The following is a 12,270-nucleotide window of genomic DNA, read 5'->3' as shown; positions in this document are numbered from 1 at the left end:
CTGATGCTGCCTGCCATCACCCTTCACCATGACAGTGAAGGTTTCCACCCTCGCAGCCACTGAGCCACCTGTTGCTCCTATTCATCTGTCAGACCTGACATGCGTGTCACCTTTCTAGGTTCTGGGTCACATCTGGGCTGGCCATGGCCCAAATGGGAGAGCTTTGCAACGTGAAATTATCCAGGCACCGGAGGAGACAACTTACAAACCATCATTTACAGCTGGAGAGGCCAGGAAAGTGGACAGATGACACGACACCCGGACACTGCTCCAGGCCACCCAGTGCCCCCTCCTGACTTCTCCCATCTGGCTTCCGTCTGGCCAGAGCAGCTGGCCAGGTGGTTTTCATTTGCAGATGAAACCCCAGCAGCTTCACCGGCACAAACCTCCGACCTTGGGGTCGATGTAAAGCTGACAGCACAAAGTGTACTGTGTATCACTGAGCAGGACCAAGAGGCCACACTTCCCAAAGCCGGAGCCGGGGGAAAGAGAACAAAGTGGGGCCTTGATGCCTGAAAATTCAGATGACAGCCAAGAAAAAGAAATGCACTGGTCTGACGAGGTGTGGCTCAAAGTCTGGTCCTGGAGCTGCAGAAGCGGGGAGAGGATTCTGAAATGGCCTCACTTTGTCTCATACTGAAAATGCCAGGAAACTGGATCTTGTCTCCAAGCCATTGTGCCAACATGCTCAAGGAAACAAAAGAATACGCAGGTCTCAGTGTGAATTATGATGTCTATGCAATGCAGTATTACACAACAGCCAAAATCAGGTTTAAAAAGAAAAGGTAATCAGATACAAAAATGGTGACTGTAAGTTACACTTACAAAGGGTTTTCTGTGTGCTGGACACTGTTTTGAGTGCTTTATCTACATGTGTTAACTCATTCAGTCCTCATAACACGCCTATAAGACAGCTTCTGTTATTAATCTTATTTCATAGATGAGAAGACTGAGGTACAGAGAGGTTAAGGACCTTATCAAAGATCACAGAGCTAGTAAGCAGCAGAGCTGAAATGTGAACCCAGGCAGCCTGGCTCCAGGAGACGTGTTTCTAACTGCCATGCAATACTGCCACCCACAATATAACCTGCACACAATAATACCTATGTCCACGTCCTCTGAAAAATTAAATTGTAATAAAAGACCACAGAGAAATATTGCAAAATAACAAACATTTTGTGTAAGTAGTGAGATTAAGTAATTTTAATTTATACTTCGCTATGTTTCTAACTCTACAATTTACAAAATCAGGAGATCGTGACTACTATCATTTTTATGCCCTTAAATAAAAGCATATACAGTGTGCCAGCACTAGGAATGGCCAGTAAGCAGCCCCAGGCAAGACTAATGAAACTTCCACACAGTACCTAACCACCCACTCCACCACCACACACGCCCAGGTTCTTAACCTGGGAATGGGAATACCACTACTCAACCTCAGAGATTCGTTAGGATGAAATGAGAGGCCAGGTAGAGCTCCTGGCACAGACCCTGGCATCAAATAATTACACCCTTTCCAGGGGGCCCAAAACGCTATTCACAGTAAGAATAGCTACCACTTCTGATGCCCACCCTACTAGGCATGTAACATATACTGAGTCAACTCCTAACTCCTTGGTGGGCAAAAGGAAGAAAATGAGGTTCAGGGGCTTGCCAGAGCCATGGTGCCTGGAAGAGGCTGACCCAGGATGCAGATCACATTTGCCCACCTCCTGGACCCACACTCCTCCCACGATCCCTGCTTCCCTTCCAGAGCAACTTCCAGGTGAAGATGGACACCATCTTGAAGCTTCTTGTCACCAGCTTCCTCTTTTTGGGCTGCTCCCTTTCTCTTCAGCTATTTCAGACTCCTCCGGGTCCAGGGAGGCAAGAGCGTGCCCCACACTGAAACGATTACAACGTGATTCTCGGTGTTTTTGTTCACACTCGAAATCTGATCTACCCAGTTCAATTATTCCCCACCTGTGCTTAACTCAGTCCAAGTTTATCGACAGATTGATAATGGCAGTCTTGGGAGCATGCTTCAGCCCTCCTCTCCTAAAGCCACACATAGGAGCAGTCTATTTTTCAGCACTGAATTCAGGGCAGAAGAATGTGGCTGCCGTTTTGGTATATTTAACTCTAGGTGAGAGTGGTATGGTGGTCTTTAAATATGCTCCTGGCCAAGGGACAAAAGTCTTAGGTCTCCCAATCAGGACAAAAAGCTCAGATGGGTAACAGCGATGGCATGGCTGTGGATTAGGGCCTGCACCAGTGGGGAACAAGTGCCCATCTGCAAAGCAGGACACTGGAGCACTTCCCAAGAGGCGCTCTCAAAGAGGTCGACAGCAAGGCACGCAGAGGCGGGCCCTGCTTCAGGAAGCCAAACATGAGCATTCTCACCCTCCCCCGGAACTCCCAAACAGACGTCCTGCCAGGGCTAATCACACGTGGCAGAAGAATCTTTCACTTAAAAGTTGTTTTGAAAGTTCATTATATCATCCCTTAGGGTGTGACTGATATGCAAAAAGTCCGTTTTCCTGACTACACACTTTCAGAGTGTCTCTACAGCCTGAGGGCAAAGGCCACTTAATGGGATCATTTCTGTTGAAGCAGGAGGTGGGAGAGCACGTGGAGGTGATCAAAGTTCACCCCATCGTTTCACAAACAAGACACTGAATCTAGAAAAAGAGACGCTGGCACAGAACCTTTGAAGCAAAAACCCTTAAAAACTATCCTTTTACCCTTTTGCAGTGTCAGCGGACATTCAGGCTTGTGTTGGAAGATCCTGTACGTCTGACGCATAAAGGGGCAAGGGAGGGAAAGTACCCAAAGTGCACTCACCATGCTTGTTTTGGAAAAGACCCGTCAAGAGTCCACAGAAGTTATGAGAAACCCCAGCGACACCACGACCAAATGTCTGTCTTTGGAATAATAGAAAGGGATGTTTATTATTTGTAAGGATTATCTTTGCTATTACATGACTCCTTCCTGCATGCTAGCACTGCTCTCATCTAGTGCCAAAAAAAGACCGCTGAATTACAAAGCCTGTAACAGTTATCACTGCCCGATCCGTGTCGCACTGCAGGGCAAACTGACACGCATCACGCCAGCCTATAAAGGGACTGTTACTGTTCCTCTCATCTTTACCAGCTGCCCCTATCTTACCTGCAGGCCTTCCTCATATCTTCGTGCAACATCTCATCAACCTCAGCAGCTGAACTGCTCAGAAATGCCCAGAGTCGGCACGAGTTCCCAAGGAGAACCCACCACAGGTTCTGGGCATTGCATCTGGGCACGAGGAAGGGGAGTTGTGGGGGCACAGGACAGGAACAGGAGAGGAACAGGAAAAGGAAGACCACGGATAAGAAAGAACTTCCTGACCCAGATGGCATACAAGAAGCTCTGAAGAGAGGAAGTGAATAATCCCATAAATGGTAAATATCAAAGCTTTTTTCCCCGACTCTACCAGTACATGGTGGAAGGACGGAGAACCATGTAACGGGGGAGCAGGACCCCACCCCACGTGTGCACAGCCCCCTGGAGCATGCAGAGTGCCCTCACCTTAGTCCCTGGACTCTCAAGCCAAGCTGTAAGGAACCCCCACTCTAAAGGAGAGGAGGCAGAGGCTCTGGGGAAGTCAGTACTCCCAGTGTCACATAACTAACAGTGACAAGGCTGGGACCAGAAGGGGAGCACACTTCTGCACAGGACAGTCTGAAAATATTAGCAAATGACGCATCACCCAATCACCTCATTGCCTCCACTTCTCTGGATGACTCAAAAGCACCTCAATTTATGTGAAGCGAACCTCAGGGTTTCCCCTACCAAAACCTATCATTTACCATGTAAATTTACTGAGCTTTTAACTATGTGCTAGTAGTTTAAAGCCATGAAGCCTTTTAACTTACTATTTATTATAATTATTATTTTACTATTATTTCTCTCCATCACCATTACCAGCCTTCCCCCATTGTGCAAGCCACCATCAGATCCATTCTCACTTCCCATGTGCTCCTCACCCGCACTGTCCTCTTTCAGGCCCTCCTACTCACTAAACTTCTTGCCACAGGGCTTTGCACATACTGTTCCTTCTGCCTGGGTTGCTATTCCCTCAGCTCAAGCCCAGCCCTCCCTGACCACCCCATGTCCCCCTATTCCAGCCTCTAGTGGCATCAGGCCTCCCTCTGGTTGGTGTCCATCTCTGGAACTCTAAGAGAGCAATGGTGATGTCCTTCTTGGTCACCTCTGTGTTGCCCGGGTCTGGCACAGTGTTTAACTCATGGTCAGTAAATAAATATTCATGGAACAAATCAATGACTCTGCTATCTACCTGAGCACCAAGAAGAGAAGGGGCTGCAAATTGGCTCCTGGTCCTGGTGGGCCGTCCACCACCATGGGGACACAGCAAGGATGGTGAGGGGCTTTGGGGAGCTGTGGGAAGAACACTGGATGTGGAGTCTGTACGTCCAAATCGAGAGGCCTGATGGTGACGATATCTGCAGGTGTCTGTCACTCAACCACAAACCAACCCCAAGGGCCTTCTAACTGGAATCAAAGTCAACCTACAAGTCCCATGAGTCTGAGCAAACCCCAATTCTGTCCACCTCCACTACACCACCCTCTCTCTTACTGGACATCCTAACTGCTCTCTCCCTGCCTCCATCCTGGCCTCTCAAGGCCCTCTGCCTGCATGGCAGGCAGAGTAACCTATTTTAATAGAAATAAGATCATAGTACTCCCCTGCTTAGAACCCTGCGGCTCCTTGTTACCATCAGAATAAAACCTGATGCGCAAGGCCCTGCTGACCTGGCAACTGGATGTGGTGCTTTGCTCACCAGCAGACCCTTCTCCTCCTCCGCCCCAGCGCCCTGGCCCCAGCTGTCCCCTCCTCAGATGCGTCCAGGGCTGGCCTCCTCTCAGCAATCCCATCTCACCATCCCAGGCAGGGGCCTTCCCTGCCCACCCAGCCCACCTCCTTCAGGTCCTAGCACATCACCCCACTTTGTTTCTTCCCAGCCCTCATACTGTAAACGCTCCTGTTTATGACATCCTGTCCCAAGAAAGCAGGGACGTGGTCTTGTTCACTATGCTGGTGAACACCGCCTCTCACAACGTACACAGCAGACAATTAACGAGTCCTTCCTGGGGATCCGGCAGTAAAGCAAGCACTTGGTATGTGTTAGCTCATCCCCCCAAATAACAATCCCATTCCTCTTCGGATGAGGAAAGTGAGGACAGCAGGACACATGGGGCTCAAACCCAGGCAGCCAGCTCCAGCACCCACGCTGCTGACCGCCACCCCGGCGCGCTGCCTCTCGCTGCTTCATCCATCTCAGATCTGCCTCCTGCCGGGACGGGGGCTCCTGGAGAGCAGGCACCGCATCTCTCAGTGGCATCTGCTCCCTGGCCCTCTCATAGGAGGTCCTGGACACAAGCTTAGAAGTGGCAGGAATCAGGGAACCGTTGCCATGTTTACAATTCTCACTTTACAACCCGCACAAAGTACTGGCCACTTAAGACAGGTCCCCCAAAGAGCAAGCCTGTCCTATAAGGCCGCCCATCTCCCCCTGTAATAGCTACACCCGTTTTTAAAAACTCTCTTCCACAGTTCATGGACATTTGCTTTTCCGAGCAAATGACATATGGAAGGAGTTTCCTTTTATTTTGGCAAGCTGTATGCGATTACTAACAACTACTATTAACTGTCTTCTACGCATTACACACAATCTTCATTTGAGACTTACAACCCTGCGAAGTTCACAGGATCACCCCCACCGGCAAGGGAGGCTTAGTGACGTGAGGGAACTTGTCCCAGGCCACAGAAGGGAAGCGGGAACTGCGGGCTGTCTGACTGCAAACTTACATTCTTTACCGTAAACGTCAAAAGTGTCCATAATGCATTTCAGAAACTTGTCACAATTTTCTCCAAATGAATTAAAAGTACTCATTCAAGTAGGAGAGCTTCGAGGCTATAACACAAAAACAGAACCATTTGAGTCATGCTCTTCTCAGTGATGTGTTCAAGTGCCCACTGTAGCCTAACGCCCCTCGAACACAAAATCGCAGGCAACAGAAGGAACCAACAGAGGAGAGAAAATCTCTGTTAAGGGAAGGAGGAGGGGCTGAGTGGGTGAGTTCAAACTGAGAGCTCAATTCAAGGAACCAGCCTGCAAAGAGGAAATCACACTGCAGACCCAGCAGCCAGGAAGCAGAGGGCCCAGAGGGACCACTGGCCCCGAGCCTCCCGGGCCAGTTATAGGCGGCCTGACCCAGAGGAAGGAGCAGGCGCACTCGGGGCCACTGAGTGGCAGACAGAGGCAACCATCGCTGCCCGTTCCATGAGGAGGCCAGGGTACTCAGGCAAAGAGGAAACAAAGGTGGCCATCTACAAAGTAAGAAAAGCCGAAGGTGTGCGGGGCGTGGGCTCATCAGGGTAGGGTGTGGTCAGGAGAGCCCTGAACCAGGACAGCCCTGCTAACCAGGGTGCCTGGGACCCCCACGGGCTCCTAGCATCAAAGACTCTAGTGGCAGTCTCTTCCCATTTCTATTTTTTAACTCAACAGATAAACTATCCTCTGAAAGAGGCCAACCTGGGGTGGGTGGAGGAGAGAGATCAGTGAGGGAGATTAAGAGGCACAAACTTTCAGCTACAAAATAAATGAGTCACAGATATGGAATGTATAGTGCGGGGAACACAGTCAATAACTAGGTGATACCTCTGTATGGGGACAGATAACAACCAGACTTATCCTGGTGATCATTTTGAAATGTACAGAAATATCGAATCACTATGTTGTGCACCAGGAACTAACACAGTGCTGCAGGTCAATTACACTTCAAAAACAAACTCACGGAGAAAGAGATTAGATTTGTGGCTACAAGAGGCAGGGAGTAGGGGCCGGGGGAGTTAGACGAAGACAGTCAAAGGTACAAACTTCCAGTTGTAAGATAAACATAAAATTGGAAAAAAAATTAAAAATTATAAGAAGAGTGCAATTCTAGAGGACCTCTGCATGCCCACCTGATGGGTCTGTCCAGCAGGGAACGAGAGGTCCACACAGGCAGGAAGCCCTCACTGATCCTTCGGCTACAGCCTGGGACCATTAGTTTTTCACACACACGGTTTGGGTTATCCTGGGACACACTGTGGTTTTGGACAAGTGGGACACCCACACCATGGGCCCTCCTGACTGTCACAGCCCTGCAGGTCTCTGGTCTCTTCAGCCAGGCCAGTTCACCGATACCATCTACTTGCCACAGTGGCCCTTGGATTTGCAATCCTGTACTGAAAAAGTCACTGAGGAGCTACAGAGAGAGGCGAGAACAGCTCCAAAGCGGGAATGTGCTCGTCATCTTAAATTCTTTCCGAAGGACTGGCAGATGCAGAGGTCCACAGACGCGGTCACATCTAGCACCACACAGAATACTGGCTACTTTCTTTCTAAGCTATGAAAAGGTCACACTATCAGAGCTAGTTACATACACAAGGAAAATAAGCACCTATTTCCTGCATTTTATAGGGTTCTTATATGCAAGGTTCATAACTTTAAGATCAACCAATATAGTAAATGGAATGAGTTACAAAGAGAAGCAAAGAGCGTTGAGAGATAGATTAAAGAAATACAAAAATAGTTGTTGAAAGCCAATAAAACCTCTCAGAAGAGGGGCAGCTGGAAGTCCAAGGGACACACACACACACACACACACACACTAGATCTCTGGTTTCACAGAGGCTGGCATACAGGAACATCTTCCCAACGCCACCAGCCTCAAGATCCCAGTCGAGCTTCCTGAAACACAGGTACCCTTAACTCATACGTACATTGCCTCAGAAGGGATAGAGGGCCGCCCCCACCCAGGCACGACTGCCAGTACAGAAAGGCACGCTCCAACTCACAGGCCTGGCCTTTCATCCAGCATCAGCCCATCCAAGCACACGACATCCTCAGACTCCACTTCCCTTGGCCGCCGCTGTGGTCTACCTGGGGCGGGAACACTGCGGTCTGTGACTGTTCAGACCACAGGAATCTAAAGCCCAACACAAGACCGTCAGCATTTTAAAGAGAGGAAAAACAGGGACGCTTAGTCTCAATGGCAATTTCAGCAAGAAATGCAGCTGAAAAGGTCATCTCTGCCCCTCGAGGTCACGAGAAGGTAAGAGGCACTAATAAGGGTCATTATAGGCACCTTAAGGCACTCGAGCATTTTCATCCAGGAAACGGAATAATGTCCAGCACTCCAGTCTATTACTCAGAGAGTAGCTCAGCGGGTGGGGGGAGGTGAGAGAGGAGGCTTAGAGGGTCACACTTAACCCAAGAAAGGCAGGAAGTTCCAGTAAAAAGACTGTCATTCTATCCAAGCCTTGCTGGAACTAAGGCACAACAGGAAAGTCAAGCAAACCAAAGGGGAATTAGAGCCATTCACAAAGGGAGGGACCCTGGGATTAATGGACTCTTTAATTTTCAAAATTTCCTGAGGTTTATGGCTAATTAGGCCCTTTAGCCATACCGTAACGTGATCAAATTTCAGCTGAGTTCACGGAACGGCAGAAGGTGGAAGATGGCACAGGAATCACCACTGGGCCCCAGGACTGCAGACAAGGCCCACAGCGCCTGCTTCCAGCCTTGATCTGCACTAATTAGGCACCTTTAATTCCCCAAACAATGGCTCAGAGGGCGCTGTAATCCACCACGTACACTTGGGGAGCTCTGTTCTTGCAATACTGCTTTCTGATAATTGCCCATCTTGGAACAAGCATACTTACAGATATGGCTCAAAGGTGGGGAGAAATGACATCGAATGCAATTAGCAAATACATTATGGGGACAAAGATATTCAAACCTGTTAACCCACAAATGAAAAATAAGGTCCTATTTACTGCCTATTAAATTAAAAATCAAGGGAGAAAAACCACCCAAGGCTGACAAGGAAGCAATCAATTGAGTCATACTGCTGGTGGCCTTATGACTTGGCGTGATACCTTGGGAAAACAATACGGCAGTATTTGTCGAGAGCTGTGAAAGTGCTCATACTTTAACACAATATTATTAATCCTGAGAGTCCAGGCTACAAAAGAATTCAAATATAAAGAAAACTGCATAAAGGACCACAGTCACTGAAACACTGTTTATAATGCAAAACACTGGAAGCACCCTAAAGATGGAGTACCAGGGAAGATACTGATCCATCTTCTCTTCTCTAAGGAGTACTAAGTAGCCATTAAGGAATCATGATTATAAAGGCTTACAGTAATGTGGAAAAGTCTTTTAAGCAATATTAATTTGATAGACTTGACTTTTCAGAAACATGTTAGGTTCACAGCAAAACTTAGCAAAAGGTACAGGGTTCCCACGTAACTCCTACCCCCATTCACACATAGCCTTCCCCATTAATCAACATCCCCCACCACCTTGAGTGGTACCCCGGTTATGCCTGATGAGCCTACACTGACATACGTACCATAGTTTACATTAGGGTTTACTCCTGGTTACAGCGTACGGGTCTGCACAAATGCACGGTGATGTGTATCCACCATATAGAGTATCACGCAGATTAGTTTCACTGCCTTAAAAATCCCCTACGCCCTGCCTGTCCCTTTCTCCTTCTCCCCTTACCTCTGACAACCACTGATCCTTTTACTTTCTCCATAGTTTTGTCTTTTCCAGAATATCATATAGTTGGAATCACAGTAATGTAGTCTTTTCAGATTGGCTTCTTTCCCTTAGTAACATGCATTTAAGGTTCCTCTATGTCTTTTCACGGCTTGACAGATTACTTATTTTTAGTACTGAATAATATTCCACTGTCTAGATGTACCACAGTTTGTTTATACATTTAACCTCCTGAAGGACACCCTGGATGCTTCCAAGTTTTGGCGGCTCCGTGCAGAGTTGCTTTATGACCATCAGCGTGCAGGTTTCTGTGTGGACATCAGGTTTCGACTCCTTTGGGTAGATACCAAGGAGCACAATTGCTGGGTTCTGCGTTTAGTTAACGGTATGTTTAGTTTGTAAGAAACCACCCACTGTCTTCTAAAGTGACTGTACATTTCACATTCCCACCAGCAATGAATGTGAATTCCTGCTGCTCCACATCCTCACCAGCATTTGGTGTTGTTAGTGTTCTAGATTTTGGTCATTCTAATAGGTGTGTAGTGGTATCTCATTGTTTGATCATATTAATTTTTAAAAAGGAAGATAAAAAGTTGTATGTAGCCTATAACGAACCAAAACCCACACATATATGAAAAAATGAAAGGACTTATTAAAAAAAGAAATTGTTACAAGTAATTCTTTCCTTCTATGATCCAAACTTCCCAAAATGAAGCTTATTAAGTTGAACCTTATGAAATTGCCAACAGTCACCCATTTTGGGCCTATGAAATGGCAATTTCATATGGTTCAATTTGATTGAAAATTAAAATAAGCTTTAATAACTTTAGACAGTCACAGCAGTTACCTTTATCTTATACCACCACCCACTTTTTAATATAAAGAAACATCTCCACAAACGTGGGCAAACGAGCTGATCGTTCTAAAAGCCAACCTTTAGAATTTTATAATCCAAAAAAGAAATCCTTCTAAAAGGATGTGAAGCAGCTGACGAAAAAAAAGAAAAAACAGCCAATTAAAGTTTCACCAAATTTAAGCCCAATTCTGAAAGATGCAGGCAGGTTCTCCACTCACTACCATGTGGAGATGGTACTTCTATGCTATAAATTCAGAGTTTGCAGAAAGCCTTCACCGGGTCAGGAAAGCCAGGATGTCAAGTCAACCACTGGAGCAAGTCTTTGTAGGAGGGTGCGGTGGGAGGAAAGATCTAGCCGTACTGGATTTCCCCTCTCACTTCTGCCTGCCCTTCCAGAGGCCACCTTCGTCTCTCACCAGGACCCACCTCCCCAGGCCAGCTTCTTAGAGGACATCTGCTTCCCTGTTCTGGCCTCAGGACAAGGCTGAGTTTAACCAGCGAGGCACCCTGACTCCATGCGCCCAGGAAACAGGATCTGAAGGACAGGAAGGCACGCTGTGAGAAAGGCAGACTGAATAAATAACCGTCTGTGGAGGTGGGATTTTTTTTTTTAATATAAGCACATGTGTAGAAAATATCTGGACAAGTATTTGTATCAAACTCTTAGCAATATCTCTGGGGGTGAAATAAAGGGGTGGTTTCACTTTCCAAGTTACATGTTTCTATGTTGTTCAAACAGAGTAAGTATTACTTTTGTAGTCAGAAAAGCAATAAGGAAATTAAAGTATGTTTTAAAAGAGAGAACGGGAGATCTGCTTTGATTTACTTCGTTTTTAAACTTTCTACCATTCCTTGTTCAGCCTCCCGGCACCTACTTCATTAGTTCCCACATGGTAGAATTTCTTTATCCAAAAAAGGAAAAAAAAGGAGTTGGGAGAAAGAAGTATCACACACCGGAGCCCACCATGGCCAGGCACCACCGGCCCTTCCGAACAGCCACCAGGGCCACTTGCAGCGCCAAGGACTCTAGCCAAAGCCCCGCCACCCGACAGAGAACACTGGCCTTTAGGAATCAACCCAGGCATCTCTGGCGAGGGGCAATGGGGGCTGTGTTAATCGGGCAGCTCATTACTCTTCAGAACAACCTACCTTATGAGGCAGGTTCCCAAGAGCCACATTTCTGCTTCAAGGACGGGAAAAGGAAGCTCATCGTCAATGAGAATGAAACTTCATTGAGGCACAGCTTCTCTTATTCACTGCTAGGTCCCCAGCACTCAGAACAGTGAGTGGCTCATGGGAGAATCTCCTGAAGTATTGCTGGTGGATGTGGGAATGAAGCTGCCCAGGCTCAGAGAGGTGGAGTGACTTGCACAAGGTGGCCCAGCCAGGAAGCAGGTGGTAGACAGTCAACTTTCAGGCTCCAAACCCACAAGCCTTGCCATGGGTCTCTACTGCTTCGTGGTACACAAGAGAGCAAGAAACTGTTTTAGGACCAAGCTCTGCCTCTTCCTCTCTTCCTGAGGCCACTGCCATTCCCTGGAGCTCCTGGCAAGAGCTGAGCTTTGCCCAGCCTGGGCATCCAGAGGGCATTTCAGTAGGAGCGTGTTCAAAGCAGGCCTTTCATGGAGATTTGAGAAGGAGGACGTGAGCTTGCCAGATGAGCTGGTCTCCACCTACGCCACCTGTTCACCTACCCCCTAAACCCCCGCTGAGCACGACTGTAAAGTCTATTTAAAAACAAAAAAAAAAGGATTCAACTTTTACTTAAAAGAAGAGTTGTAAATGTTTAAGGAAACTGATGTATTTTTAAAACAGCCATTG

The 12,270-nt window shown here is 47.4% G+C and overlaps 1 protein-coding gene across 2 annotated transcripts in view; it reads right to left on the bottom strand.

Moving 5' to 3' along the window:
• The window catches only part of CAPZB (capping actin protein of muscle Z-line subunit beta), a 129,510-nt gene that overhangs the window by 95,893 nt on the left and 21,347 nt on the right, over positions 1 to 12,270 (bottom strand). The window lies entirely within an intron of this gene.

This window comes from Vicugna pacos, chromosome 13 (assembly GCF_048564905.1).
Source record: "Vicugna pacos chromosome 13, VicPac4, whole genome shotgun sequence".
Classification (NCBI taxonomy): Eukaryota; Metazoa; Chordata; class Mammalia; order Artiodactyla; family Camelidae; genus Vicugna; species Vicugna pacos.
Note: the sequence above shows the minus strand (reverse complement) of the source record. Positions and strands in the feature narration are given on the sequence as shown.